This window comes from Natator depressus, chromosome 9 (genome assembly GCF_965152275.1).
Source record: "Natator depressus isolate rNatDep1 chromosome 9, rNatDep2.hap1, whole genome shotgun sequence".
Lineage (NCBI taxonomy): Eukaryota > Metazoa > Chordata > Testudines > Cheloniidae > Natator > Natator depressus.
In genome coordinates this window covers 37,520,240-37,534,938 of record NC_134242.1, presented here as the reverse complement: position 1 = coordinate 37,534,938, position 14,699 = coordinate 37,520,240, and the positions used below count along the sequence as shown (strand labels likewise).

Genomic DNA, 14,699 nt, shown 5'->3' with positions numbered 1-14,699 from the left:
ATAACTCTGATAGCTAGTATACTTCATTCTTGCAGTAGAAAATAAATCCTTTAAGTGGCTGTTCAGATAATGGAACTTTGAAAATAGTCCTTGCAAAGCAAATGCATCTTTTAAAATGTTGTACTTCCAGAGCTTAATTATCTATAAGGTTTCTTGGCCTAATGTGTGGGGAGAGGCGGAGCTTATCTCCTTTTTGGCTATTTATACAAAAATTAAGCCAGTGATTAATTAAAGCAGTCTTACTATTTCTATTTCCATACCTCAGAGACATCCAACAGATCCACTCTAGGTCAATGGAAACTTTATGGCAGTAATGAAACATTCAGGAAAAACACCTCCCTTTCTGGTAACAAAACACAGACCTTTGTGGTAATGTCAGAGAAATCAGTCTGAGCTACACAATATTTTTAAATAATTTTAAAAATTATTTTATTGTATTAGGATCATTTTCATTTATTAGGATAAAGGGTTACCACATAAAATCACCACAGACAATGCAAAAAGGGACTGTAAATGGAATACACTAAAAATGCACAATTCTACCAAAACCCCACCATACTGTCCCCTACCATCGATATTTTGGTTCTAAGTAAACTTTCTTAAAAATCCCTGCCAAGATAATCACAATTTCCTTGCTTTGTATCATTTATGACAACTCTACACTCATCTTAGCTCTACCGTGTGTAATAGATATTTAGACCAAATTCTGCTCTCAGTTACATTATACCAAATTAACTCCAGATTACAAGGAAAATCTCAGAATTTAGCCTTTAACATTTTGTTACAGAAATTGGGATCTGTTACTTTTTTTTTAAACTGCCTATTAACAGAGCAATCTGCTCCGTTGTCAACCTGCCTAGTTATATTATTGTGACCCACTATCAGAAGTGATTCAACTTTGATGGGGACTAATCATGTTTGCACCATAATCAAGTTTACATAATTTAGATAGCCAATTTAGTGCAACTTAGCAAAGCATAGCCAGGTTTGCTCTATACGTCTTATTATGTGTTATTATTCACATTCAAAACTTTTGAAACCACTTTTACTTGAAGCACATGTTGTAATAATTATGGTGCTGTGTTAAATGTTTGGTCATGTCTATTTCATAGAGGTTGACCATGACTGAAGTATTTAGAACAGTTTATAAGTCTAGAAATCAACAAACATCGATGCACACGCACATACGCAAAGAACACATTTCAAGATGATTTTGGTTTTTGAAAGACTCAATTAAAAATATTTTTACCCATTATATTACTTTTATATTATGCTTTTTATTTTTATAGTATACTTTTTATTTATATTTTTATATTACTTTTTTCTCACTTATTACAATATTCCAAAATATTCTCAGACGATATTATTAAGATATATGGGCATTTACAAATAAGGTTGGTCTTAAATATATTTTTGCAGTTAGTGTATTTCTTGTTAAACATTTGACGCTAACTTGACATTAAAACTAATTCATATTTGTTGAGTTATTTTACATGACACGGATGTATCTAACAATTACAATAACCATGAATGCATTAGAGACCAGTAAAGAGCTGTGCTTTCGTACGAGCATTCTGGTCTTTTTTATTTAATCTTTTCAGTCCTTTATTTTTCCATGTCCACCTACTCATGTCCGTCCATCTCCCCAGAAGCTTTTTGCTGTCAGTCAAGTGACAGCCTCAGTAGGTGGTTTTGTGTGTTCACTGGCCTCCTGAGGCCCAGCACAACATTTAGATGGAAAAAGGAAAAAAGGAAACACAGCTCTTCCTTTAGTATGCAGCTCCACAATCTGGAGGAAAAAATCACCCAGCTTCTCTGAAAAGTGCTTTCCCACAAAAATGCAAGCCCCTTTACTGAACTCCCACACACCGTAAGCCCTACACAGCTATTTGGAATGGAGTGTAAAATCACACTAGGAAGTTTAGCACTCATAGTCTAGTTGTCAAAAGGAATAATGCACAAAAGATGGACCTTTACCAGACTAGTCACCAGAGAATTGCTATAGTTTCCTTCCCAGTACAAGTCTTCAGATGTGCCTAAGCTTTCACTTCTTGGATTTACAGATTCTTAACTGACTTGTGAGTATTCATATATATGCTGATAAATTACTTGAGGAAATTTATTACTAGTAATGTGAGAATAACTGTTGCCTTCTTTATTTGTTATGAGTAAGATTTTACTCCTCATTATATAAAGTTGTGCTAAGTGAACATCTACCTATGGATAATAGTTTAGTTCTGTAAAAGGCAAGCTAGGGGACTGATCCTTATTGAGGTGAACAGGAGTTTTGCCATTGACCTCAATGGGAACAGGTTCAGGCCGTTAGCTCATTTTAGAATCCACATAGCTAAAAATCATAGCATAGAGTCAGACTTAGGCATTTCTGGTTGTTTAGGGTTCTTTTATTATTTTTATTGGTGATAGTCTTCATTTGTATTGCAGAAAATCTGACATTACGATTGTTATTACAAGGCACATGTGACAAACTGAGGATAGATAGTAGTTTTGCTTTCTTTTCTGATCAGCACTAGTCTCTAGATCAGTGCATAAATAGATAAGAACCATAAATGAAATGTAACAGGATTTTAACAATAACAATAGAAGCACTAGTTGCTACCCTGCTATTTACAATACTCTTCAAATCTCAGTGTTAGAGTGAAATTTACAATATTCCACTGTCAGGTCCTAGAAAGAAAATTGGATCACCTAAAAATATTTATGAAGACAGCAATATTTTTGATGCACTTTATTATTTTCTATATATATAAACACACACTGATAGACACTGATAAGATGGTTAGGGAAAAAGTGAAAAGAGATACAGATCTATCAGAAAAAAATTATATACCAGAATGTCAAGTCTGGTATTCTAGCTTTTCATATAATAACCAAATCAAAAATAATAAATATAAGAGCCCATTTCTGCTAGATGTCTGGAAGCACAGTTCATTATTGCAATCAGCCTTGTTAATACTGACAGGCAAAAGGCAATCTGAAGCTTTTTGATGTAGAGGTGTGACCACTAAACCTTTGCAAATAACTTTATAACCCTGGAGGTTGTTCGCAGTGCTGGCAGAGATGCTTGGCAATGCAATGAGAAATGTTTGTGCAGACATTTGATTTAAAGGTTATTTAAAGTTGTTGAGGTTAAAGAGACCTTAATTATTACAAAATGCTTTTGGAATGTCATTGGCTTCATATTGTCAATCTGTAGCCATTTTGCTTCTTTCTAATTTATTATCATTTGGGAGTATAAGCAGCTTTCATGAAATAGAGTTATTCCGATGAAGATTTGGGACTCAGTTGTGCAACCCTTACTCATGTTGGCAAGCTCTTATTCAGGTGAGCAGTCCTATTGGCATAAATAAAATATTCATGTGATTAAGGGCTCACCTAGATGGGTAACAGTTACACAATCAAGCTCCGAATGAGAATTCCTGGGAGTGTTTGGAAAAGAGTACACACAATTAACAAAAAACAAATGTAAGTGAAATAGCTGTGCAAAATCATACAAAGTCTGTTTCCAGCAAATTTAAACATGTCAATTAAATTCAGACTGAAGGGTAAAAACACAGAGTTGCAAACTGCATGTGAACAATTATTCTTTTAAAATCAGAAGATCACATTCTGCCATGAGAAATACAGGGTTTAGTCTGACAGTTTATCTTCTCCTTTCAAGAATAAGATTATGTAAATCTTTTAAGAACTCTGGGCCAGACCCTGCCCCTCTTGCTCAGGCAAAGCTACATCTTACTCCGAGAGCAATTCGATTATTTACTAAACCTAAATGGGGGGCGGGGGCAGAATTGGATCATCCATCTGGAGAAAAATACATTTGCAATTAATATTACTGAGATATCCGGTTTTCAGATTTGTTTTCAGATTGAGATTTCAGTTTTTTCTTGCATTATTTACTCCAAGAATTCTAAAAAGAAAAAGAATAAAGCACTAGTGTTACTAAACCAGCAGACATTCCATATAAACCTCTATTGATAGACAGTGAAATTGCCTTCCTATGAGTTATCTTTTTGGTAAAACATGTAAGGAAAAGAGTGACAAATTTGTGAGCCGCAGAGCTCTAATTTGTGTTTATTCAGTGTATTTTGAGACAGAAATCTTTATGGAGATCATTTATGCAATGACAGCACAAATCAAACCACACCCCAGACAGGCTCCCTACAGAGCACTGGAGATTTCTGTCATTCCTAAAGGAGTGTAAATCCTAACGAATGCAGATTAAACCATTCTATCTGAGATAGACTATCCCACTGTCATGAATGAAATATTTGCAAACATGTGGATGAAAACCAAGTATTTCTGTAGTGTATTTAGAATAAAATATTAAATACTCCTTACTTACATATGATGTGGATTTTTGTATAACTGTGGGAAAATGGTCCCAACCTTCCCTTTAGGCTAAGTATATAACATTAGTATTTGCCTTCTAGAAAGGAGAAAGGATCTCTGAAAATTTTCCAGATATGTAAGAGGGATTTGTATTCAGAGGGTAAGGCAAAGATGTTTTAGTAGTTAGAGCCTGGAACTGCATTTTGGAAGCCAAGGATTTCTCTACCCAGATCTGCCCCAAACTTCCTGTGGTACCTTAGACAAGTCACTTACACTGAGATTTTCAAACTTGACTAGTGATTTTGGGTCTCTCATTGTTTAGACATCCAACTTTAGATGCCTTAAATGGTCCTGATTTTCAGAAATAATAGAACACATGACTTCTGAAAATCGGATCTCTAACAATGTCTCAAGTCAAGCATCTGAGAACTGAAACATCAGAAATCACTAATCACTTTTGAAAGTTTGGCCTAAGGCTAAAACTTTGAAACTTGGCATTTGTCACCAAAATCTGTAAGTAAATAGCCTGATTTTCAGAGATGCTAAACTTCAAGACAGCAGAGAGCTCAACACCTTTGAAAATCAGGCCACACATTTAGATGCCTCTGTATGAATTAAGGCACTTAACTTTACGCACCTATGTTTAAAACTTTTGGCCTTAAACTAAACATGCCTCAGTTTCCCCTCATCTCTAAACAGGGGATACTTTCCTCCTAGAAGTTAGGCTTAATTCAGTCACGTTTGTAAGGCACTTTAGATCTTATACTGGAAATTGCTATATATAATGGTTGCTCTTAAAAACATACTAATTTTGCCTTAGATAAACTTACCTCAGAACCTGCAACATTCGCTTTATTTCCCAATCCTTGTTGTAGAAAATATTGCAGATACCAACTTAGTTATCAAAGAGAAAATTGGCTTGTTTTTAAGTGTGACCACTGGATGGAGGGAGAGAGAGAGAGAGAGTGTGTGTGTACACTCATATTTTACCTGAATGTTCTCTATAGCAAAGAATACTGCAAATACTGAGGAAACCCTAATGAAGTGAGCTGTAGCTCACGAAAGCTTATGCTCAAATAAATTGGTTAGTCTCTAAGGTGCCACTAGTACTCCTTTTCTTCTTACTTAGAGTAGAACTGGTAACTAAGTGTGAGAATTGTGTGTAGCACTTCCACCAGAGGATCTCCAGGAAGGACAATGGGAGAAACTGGCCTTCTATTGCAAATAACTTGCACTCATTCTTTTCCTGTGTTTTAAATCAATCTTAGAAATGTTCTGTGCATAAGTTAAAGATATCCTCGGGCCAGTACTTAATCAGCTCTCCCCCTCACTCTCAGTGACCTTGACAGCATTCCATGTGCACAAACTGCTTTTGAACAATTCCTCTAATTTATGAGGTACAAACTGGCTTCTCTCATTCCATCCATTTATTGCATCAAATATTTTGTCTTTATTTGTGGCCATTGCTTGAAAAATCCTATTCCTCTGTCAAGTTTGAGTTTCCCTGTTTCCCTTTAACAGCCATTATCTCTCCTCATTTTAATGGGAGTCATACAACAAAACTGTACATTGTAATTTAAAATTGTACAGACTGTGTAAGGGTAAAAAGAGCAACAACTCATTCAGCACCTTTCTTGGAGGATTCTACTTTAAGTCCAGGGCTACACTAGCAAAGGTTTCTGGCATAGCTTTATTCAGTTTAGCGATACTGGCAAACACTTAGTGTGTAATTGCAGCTTCTACTGGCAAAAAATGGTACAGTGGTTTGCCCAGTGAAATAAGCTATACCCGCAAAAGCACTTTTTTCAGGAACAACTGCATGTATACTACAGGTTTTGCTGGCATGGAAATGTCACCAAAAACCTTACCCACTAAATAACGTTACTAAACCAGCAAATGTTTCCATTGTAGACTTCGTGTGAAACATGTTCTCCACCAATAGGTCCATTCTGAGGAAAGGGGATTGTGAATGATTATATTTGCCACGACCTGTCAGGATCAGCTGTATTCTTCCTTGTCTACCGTTCCAAAAGTTTGCAGTGGCACTAAGAGCAAGAGAATTGGAAGCAACAATTTGCAAAGTGTCAGGAATATCATCATGGATTAAGGATGAAGCGGTAATTTTATTAGCCATTTTCTACTAATGGGAGTGGTTACTCTGTAACCACCAGTGAAAGTTTCTTCTTGGCAAATACCATGGGAGGTGCAAGCATATAAAGACTTGCATGTTTTCCTTTCCCAAATTATTATGATACTTGCTTCCAAATACATCTATAGGACAAATTAGGGGGTGGAGGGAAACAGGGCTGCCCAATTTAAAATCCATCCTTAATCCTAGAATACCTAGATGCTTTTGCAAAAATGATCTGCAGTAAAACAGCAGGTAACATTTGTTACCATTATGGTTCAGAGATAACATTCGTGCCTCAGAGATATTTTTCAGGCTATTTGCAGACTCAGGAATACAGCATTTTATCAAGTCACATGTAGAAAGTTTTCTTCACAACTATAATGGAAGTTTCTCTGTGGTCACCAGGAAATTTCCTGGGATAGCATAAACACGAAAAATCAGGTCAGGCCCGTCTACTTCATCAGCTAAATTACACATAAAAAGTGTGCTTATGTATTTTGTTGATACCATGCATCTAACATGCTTGTCCTGCCATGGAAAGAGAGCTGCAGGGATGTAAAACTCTTGTATATAAAGGCAGTGGTTCTCAACCAGGGTATGTGTACCCTTGGGGGTATGCAGAGATCTTCCAGGGGGTACATCAACTGATCTAGATATTTGCCTAGTTTTACAGCAGGCTACGTAAAAAGCATTAGTAAAGTCAGTACAAACTAAAATTTCATATAGACAGTGACTTCTTTATATTGAAATGTAAATACAATATTTATATCCAATTGATTTATTTTATAATTATATGGTAACAATGAGAAAGTCAGCAATTTTTCAGTAACAGTGTGCTCTGTCACTTTTGTATTTTTATGTCTGAGTTTGCAAGTATTTTTTAAGTGAGGTGAAACTTGGGGGTACACAAGACAAATCAGACTCCTGAAAGGGTACTATAGTCTGGAAAGGTTGAGAGCCACTGTACGAAGCAACCTGCTTAAAATGAACTTGGATTTAGTGAATTCATATATATGGTGAAGTAGAACAAAATTGTTTCAATACATTTAAAGTGACTTTCCATGTTGAGTAAACATCATTTGATGGTAGGCATGGCTTCAATATAAGAGTCCTAATGTAATCAGGATATTTTACAATGGATTTTTTTTTCAATAAGTTGTGGATGAAATTCTCTGTTTTATGTATATATATACATACACACACACACACACACAAACACACACACAGAGTGAATAAACATGCTTTAGTTAGGGGACTTGTATGTAGGTTGGGGGATAGAGATCACCCCCTCACTCACAGGCAGAGTGCAAACCACCCTACAACCCTCCACTGCTGCTACTGGCCATGTCTTTCTCCAAGCTCTGAACACGTCTTCTGGGCTGGTCTAAAGAACTGGTGAAAAGTCAACTTCTGCCATGAGCAGCATTTGTGGAATTCCCCCAGTGTGTGTAGGACCTGATTCTTACCTCACACTCATTGCTAAATAATTGAAATCACTGGAGTTACACCGGTGTAAAACCAGCGTGTGAAGACCAAGCTCTGGCTATGCAGCTGCTTGTCTCACGCAGAGGGACTATGCTGGTTCCTTTGCATTGTGCATTGTTCCTTTGCATTCCTCAGTCCATATAATGATGGATAAACTTCACTTTACATTAATAATGCAAACATATTTTCAGCACAATTAGTGAATGCACTAGTGCTCAGTAATGTTGACATGTCCTCGGGCAAACTAGTGCTACATTTAATCTGGTGAATCAGCACAAAACATTGATGAAGTTCAAAATATTTACTGTAAACAAAAGTTACTCATGTTTCCAATGTATGTTATTTTAAGTGTTGATTATATTCCCTTTTGATTGTCGTTAATTTGAAAGACACTTACCAAGCTAAATATTGTTTCATATACCAGCTATGCAGAATCTCCTTAAATGTCCATCATCAACATGGAACTGCTATACATAATTGTTGCACCTTTTAAACAACGGAAACCTCTATAGGTTTTTAGGCTAATGTCACCCTGCAACATACTAGTTGGCTGCTTTATCATTTTGCCTGTGAATTTTCAATGATTGGAAACAACATCAATGGAGAGATCCTCTCTGTGAAGCCCATTTTCTAAAGTTTTCCTATCAGTTATTTAGAGCCCCCAAAAGATCTATGTGTATCTATCCATCTGCACCTACTTTTATTTTTCAATGTTTACACGTGCAAATCTCTCAGTGTCATAAGGTCTTCATAAATAAAACAACCTACTTAGATCTGCATGTTTTGAATAACAAATCAGCCACCAAACCAGCAGATGGATACATTTTTAATTAGTTAATCGCCTGTTGCCTTTTGGTTTGCAAACTCTCTTGTTTCGTTTAAAGAGATGGAAAAGTAGTCAAGTTAATTCCAAAATCACGACGGCCCAATGTGTTGGTTTTACGCATTGTGCTGTGCATCAGCTCCGATCCCTGGCTGTGTGATGAAGGGAAATGAATGCAATATTTTTATATCAGGGGAATATTAAAAGTGAAATATTTTAGGGGTCTTGCAAGAATATGTTATCAGCAATACTTTTTTTATGTCATATATGGCTCCTTATACGAAGTATTCTCATTTGAGCAAGACTATATGATCCAAATTAATTCATTCTGTTGCCGCTGTGACAACTTTTAATCTACATACCAGCCATCCTCTTGTGATGAAACAGAGAAGGATATTCTCATAGGAATAAATGCATTGTGTTGCTTAAAAATAATCCATGGAAAGAAACTCTTTGTGAAAACAAGCAATGTGTGAAATTTCAAAAACATTTTTGGTTTGGGACTACAAATGAAATCTAGTATGAGTAATGAAAACTGCATTCCAGAATAAAATGTAAAGAGAGACCCCTTTAAAATATATGTTTATGGTCTCTCTAAATTTCCTTTCTTGGAAAATCCCATGGCTGCAGAGGTACTTTTGGCAAGAAGAGTCGTCTACATGCAGAGTTGCATTGAGTTTCTACATTAATTTTCAACTATTTAGTTAAACCGGTGCAAAAGGCTGTGTGGTGATTCTTAATCCAGTTTAAACCAGGTTTATTTTGGATTATATTAAATTGATTAACAGTAGGTTTAAATTAAACTGAAAGAAGCTGCTATTTTAATCTGAAATAAGAACATCCGCACAAGTGCTTGTGCTGATTTAGCTAAATGTGTAGACAAGGTCAGAGCCAGGGTAGTTCCACTATACACAGTTAGGGAGCTAGATTTTTGCAGAGTCTATCTCCTGGGCGGTGCAGAACCCTTCTATGGGAGTACACAGAAAACAGGTATGGAAATAGACTCTGTAAAAATCTAGCTCCCTAACGGTGTATAGTGGAACTACCCTGGCTCTGACCTTGTCTACACATTTAGCTAAATCAGCACAAGCACTTGTGCGGGTGTTCTTATTTCAGAATTCTTCTCCAGCAGACTAAATCAGATGCCCATTTGCTAGGACACTGGGGGATGTGCTGAGGATTCTCTTGATCACCAAGTTTTGCTGTCTTGTTTTGCAAGGAAGGGGATGAGCAACAGCATAGTGTAATAATCGGAATGAAGATGCTGTGGCTGGTAGTCCTGAAGTTCCACCTATGAACTATTTCAGCAATACTGGGCAAGACCATGGAGTTTCCATGTCCAAGAGAATGCTTCTTCCGAGCTCAGGCACTAAGTACAACTAGTGGTTTACATATATTGACCCTGATTCTGTAGCTACTCCATGCACAAAGGCCAAGATTTTAAAAGAATTGGGTGATTAATGTTTGGCTTTTAAATCACTATTTAGGCAGCTAAATAAGGATTTAGGAGCTTTACTAAATGTTGGCTTTTATTTTTCAAAATCCTGGCCAAAAGATTTCTTTTTTACTATCAAAACAAAACAACAAAATGCCACCTACATGCCCCAAAGAAAATCTAACAGTACGGAGGAAAAGCAACTTGTAAAAAATGGACCAAACTTATCCCTGTAACTTCTTTGGCTTTTGTGGCAGAACACCAGAGATGAATTTGTCCCATTTTGTTTCAATGTGCCTTTAAGATCTTGCTGCATATTCAGGGTCATGTAAAAATACCTATCAATTTCTCATAAATTAAATAATAAAACATTCTATTGTTTCTGAAAGCTCCCTTCATAGTCCTTTTTGACTAACTAAATGGAAAATTCGACTAACTATGCCCACAGCTGACTGATAAAGGAAGAAAGGACCTGATTCTGATTTCATTTGTACTGGCTTTACACTGATGTAACTCCTTTGACTTCAGTGGAGTTACTTTTTTTCCTACCATTGTTGGTGTGATCGGAATCTAGTCCTTGAAAATAGTTTAAGTCTGCTAAAAGGTTCAAGATTCTTCTCAAAGTTTTGTTCCATTGCAGTCTAATTATAAAAAGAAAAAAGAAAAGGAGTACTTGTGGCACCTTAGAGACTAACCAGTTTATTTGAGCATGAGCTTTCGTGAGCTACAGCTCACTTTTTACGAATACAGACTAACACGGCTGTTACTCTGAAACCAGTCTAATTATAGTTTGTAAAATGACATTTATTGAGGCTCAAAAGCCAGTGATTAGCTGAAACTTTAGAAAATAATAGTTGCCCACTGTTCTGCAAGGATTATAGCACATACAAATTGTACTAGAGGAAATCAAGTTTATTCTAAATCAGATATTGCTTTCTATGTTCATATTTAAATAGAAAATACAGGAACAGAGAATATTATAAGGAAATACAGTTTGAGAGTTCTATTGTGTAGGGATAATTTTTTTCCCTTTTAGCTTTATAGTTCTCTTACTGTGCTACAATTTTCCATGGGTCTATTTCAAGACATATTATACTTCACAATCACGAGGAAAGGAATATCCTGTAATTTCACTATTGCTTCTAACCTACAGCTAAAAAAGAGGTGAAAATCTGGATGCTCTGAGCAATAAAATGTCCTTGTGCACCCCAAACCTACATTGAAACCAATAGCAACTATAGGAGCATATAATAGCGACTTCATTGAATGCAGTGGTCTGACCCTGCTTTAATTTACACCAGAGTAAATCAGGAGCAAATCCACCAAAGCTAATGATGCTATATTAAACTGTAACGGTGGTGAAAACGAAAATAGGATAGGACAATGGCAGTTTTGGGTGAGCAAGGACAGAAGAAATGGAACTAAAACATCCTTGCTATATTTCAGCTTTAGCCTAGTAAATTACAGCTCAGTTTGACAAGATAAAGAATAATTTAGCTACAGTAATTTGCATAGAGTTATTTTAATACTAGGAATGGGAGTCCTGTCAGTCAGACTGTCTACAGACAATCTATAATGATAAGACATCTTTCTAACTCAGATGAATGTGCCCCCATTAGATGAGTGCCACAACCATTTTACTTCTCTGAACTCTTTCTTGGTAGAATTTGCTCAGAGTAGTGGCCTGAGTCTCCTACCACATACTCTAGTGGATAAAGATGGAGCAACTCCATTGAAGGCAAGAGAGATATACCAATGTAAATGCAGTGCACATGAGAAAAGAATTAGGCTTGTTCCATTTAAGAAAGCTGTGTCTTGTAACAGAAGAAGGATCTGAGTGAATTTCAGAGCAATCTTTTTAGTGTCTAACCTGGAATACCATTCTAATCTACCCTACCAAGTATTATTAATTATTATTACTTACTATAAGTGTACGACAGCTCAAGGAACAAAATACTACTGCTAAACTTTGTCCGCCTCTCATTAACATTTGTATGTGTTTAAGCCATTTCTTTTACTTTTTCCCAGCTGATTAATATTATTTTAATTTTGTGCAAAGAGCATTTTGCTTCGGATCAAGGAGAGGAAATTAAGTTTAAGATCTAAAAGCTTTAGGCAAAAGTGTCAGGCTTGGAGCAGATGACCACATAAGAGTTTCATAGTCTCTTTTGTGCCACTGATCAGCCTGTATTGTTTGGAGGCAGTTACTCTGGTGCAATAGCGCTAATGTAATTATGAGATCAAGCAACATCTGGCGGATTTGGCACCCGGCTCAAAATCGATTATTCATCTGTGTCAAAGGATGAATGCACCTCAAGTGCATGTTAGGGTGCGCAATCATAAAGCTTGCATTAGCGAGCAAGGGAGACAGCGACATTCTTGGGTCTCATCACCCAACAAAATTGATGGCCCACAAAAGAGCAGTGGCAGAAGGCACAAAAGTGCTGATGCCAGAGAGACTGACACGCTGCGGGCGGTGTTTGACATCTCCTGCCTGAGGGCTGTTGTGTGTTGTGATTTATGTCACCATAATGATTGATTATTTCAGATCATTCCCATTCTATCATATCTCTGAGAAATTCTCTTCTCTTCAAACATCTTTTTGTTCCACCAACCCTAGGCTGCAGATGGTATCAACCCACACATCCCCATTGTTTGGAGCCCACAGAGAGCTCCACCATTCTTTTGGACGGGTGCTTATGGTTGAACTGCTAGTGTCCAATTAAGGCCTGAAAGTATGGCTTTGGGCATTTTAACCTCTTTGTTCCTCTGCTCCCTTAGGAATTTCATTAGGTGCAACAAATACGGTTCAGTAAGGCCTAAAAAGGTAATCAGAAAAGAAAGACACAGCATTCAATTCCATCGTGTGTGCAGCTTTAAAAAAAAGTCATGTATATATCCATTTCAATAACGCTAGCTAGTTTCGCTGCTTTATATATAACAAAGTAAGTTGGCCCCATTATATATGCTAAGGTATTTGTGTGCATGTGTGGAGTGAGATCTCAACTTCAGGATACAACTTGCTATTGTCATAATTCACACCATCCAAAGGTTACTGGTAGCTGATAAAATAAATTTGAAACTTCACTATTCTATCAGCTCAGTGACTTAGATTTTGTCTGCCTAATTTATGAACCAACAATTTTTCCTTGAGGAAATACATTTTATAGGTTATGGGAAAATGCTCATGGTGGTTGCTGCAGCTGCATCTGTCACACCTCCATAAAGGTCCTTCTTCACAAAAATAAATGATCATCTCTGGCATGCAAGATCCCAGCAGACTCAGCACAAAGGCAGTAGGCTAAGCCTTCCCAACTAGGAAAAAACAAAGTGCCTCCAAGGTGTCCATGAAAATCATCAGTTCATTTCACAACTCAGCCATTCTGCGTGACATGAAATATCTGTGCCTCAACATGCATCCAGTGGGGACAACACAGACTCAGGAATCTAGCCTGCCTTTTTTTTTTTTTTTTTAAAGTGAAGTGTACACATCCTTCTTGTTCTGATGGATCTTTAGCATGAGTCTGTGCCAGCTTACCATTCATAATATTTAGCATGTTCGATGTGTCACAGTCACACAGATCTATGGGTGGGCTTGGTAAAGAGGTGGAATTGACTGGACATTTTAAATATGGTTAAGAGGATTCACTTCTTCCGATCACAACACACACAACTCCTAAAGGTTGTATATTATCCTAGGTCCAGATCCTCAAAGGTTTCTGGGTTCCTAACTTCCATTGATTTCAATAGGAGTTAGGCACTGAAATACCTTAGACTTTATTCTACATATGAGTGAAAAATATACAAAGAACAAATGTGATATTACTTTGATATTATTAGTGGTGTGTGCATTTTTTTTCCTTCATGGAAGTTGTAGAAAGTGTGAATGACTACATGGAGCATCCCAGACAAAGTTCCCTGGTTGAACTTTCATCAAATGATATCAGCAACATCATTTAAAAAACAACAACAACAGGAGAAAAGACTTCACTTTAGATAGATTTAGAGACAGAGTGAGTAAGTGGATGGGCACAACTGCTTTGAGAGGGCCTGAGGGAAATATGTCCCCCCAACTTTTTGCTTTCCTGTTTATGTCCTCCTCAAACCAGCTGCAGGGCTCATGCATTCTCAATCCTTGGCCCCCCTCAACATTTTTGACATAGTTACACCGAGGGGGAAAGAAGACTGAGACACAAATGGCTGAGGTCTCTAAATACATTCACCTTGCTCGCTGTCTTCTTTGCTTTCACATGCGTCACAACCCCGCTATCTTCCACTCACATTACGCTTGTGGTGTAATGGCACTGGGTGGCTTGGGGCAATTTCACTTCACCACTTTGGTGAATAGTTCTACACTATGGGTATTGATAATGTTTGTTAAAATGTTTCTATAGCCAGTGGTACCTTTTAAATATTTTTATTAGTAAATCAAGGAAGCCACAGAAGACTGAGAGAGATGCAACTACATCATTAATTAG

At 36.9% G+C, this 14,699-nt stretch overlaps 1 long non-coding RNA gene across 2 annotated transcripts in view; it reads left to right on the top strand.

Annotated features, from left to right (window-relative positions):
- The first annotated feature begins 1,915 nt into the window (after window positions 1-1,915).
- LOC141993432 (uncharacterized) overlaps window positions 1,916-14,699 on the top strand; it is a 44,865-nt gene continuing 32,081 nt past the window's right edge. For both annotated transcript variants that reach the window (XR_012640859.1, XR_012640857.1), the window contains exon 1: window positions 1,916-2,078. This is a non-coding gene — a long non-coding RNA (uncharacterized LOC141993432). The remainder of the gene's footprint in view (window positions 2,079-14,699) is intronic.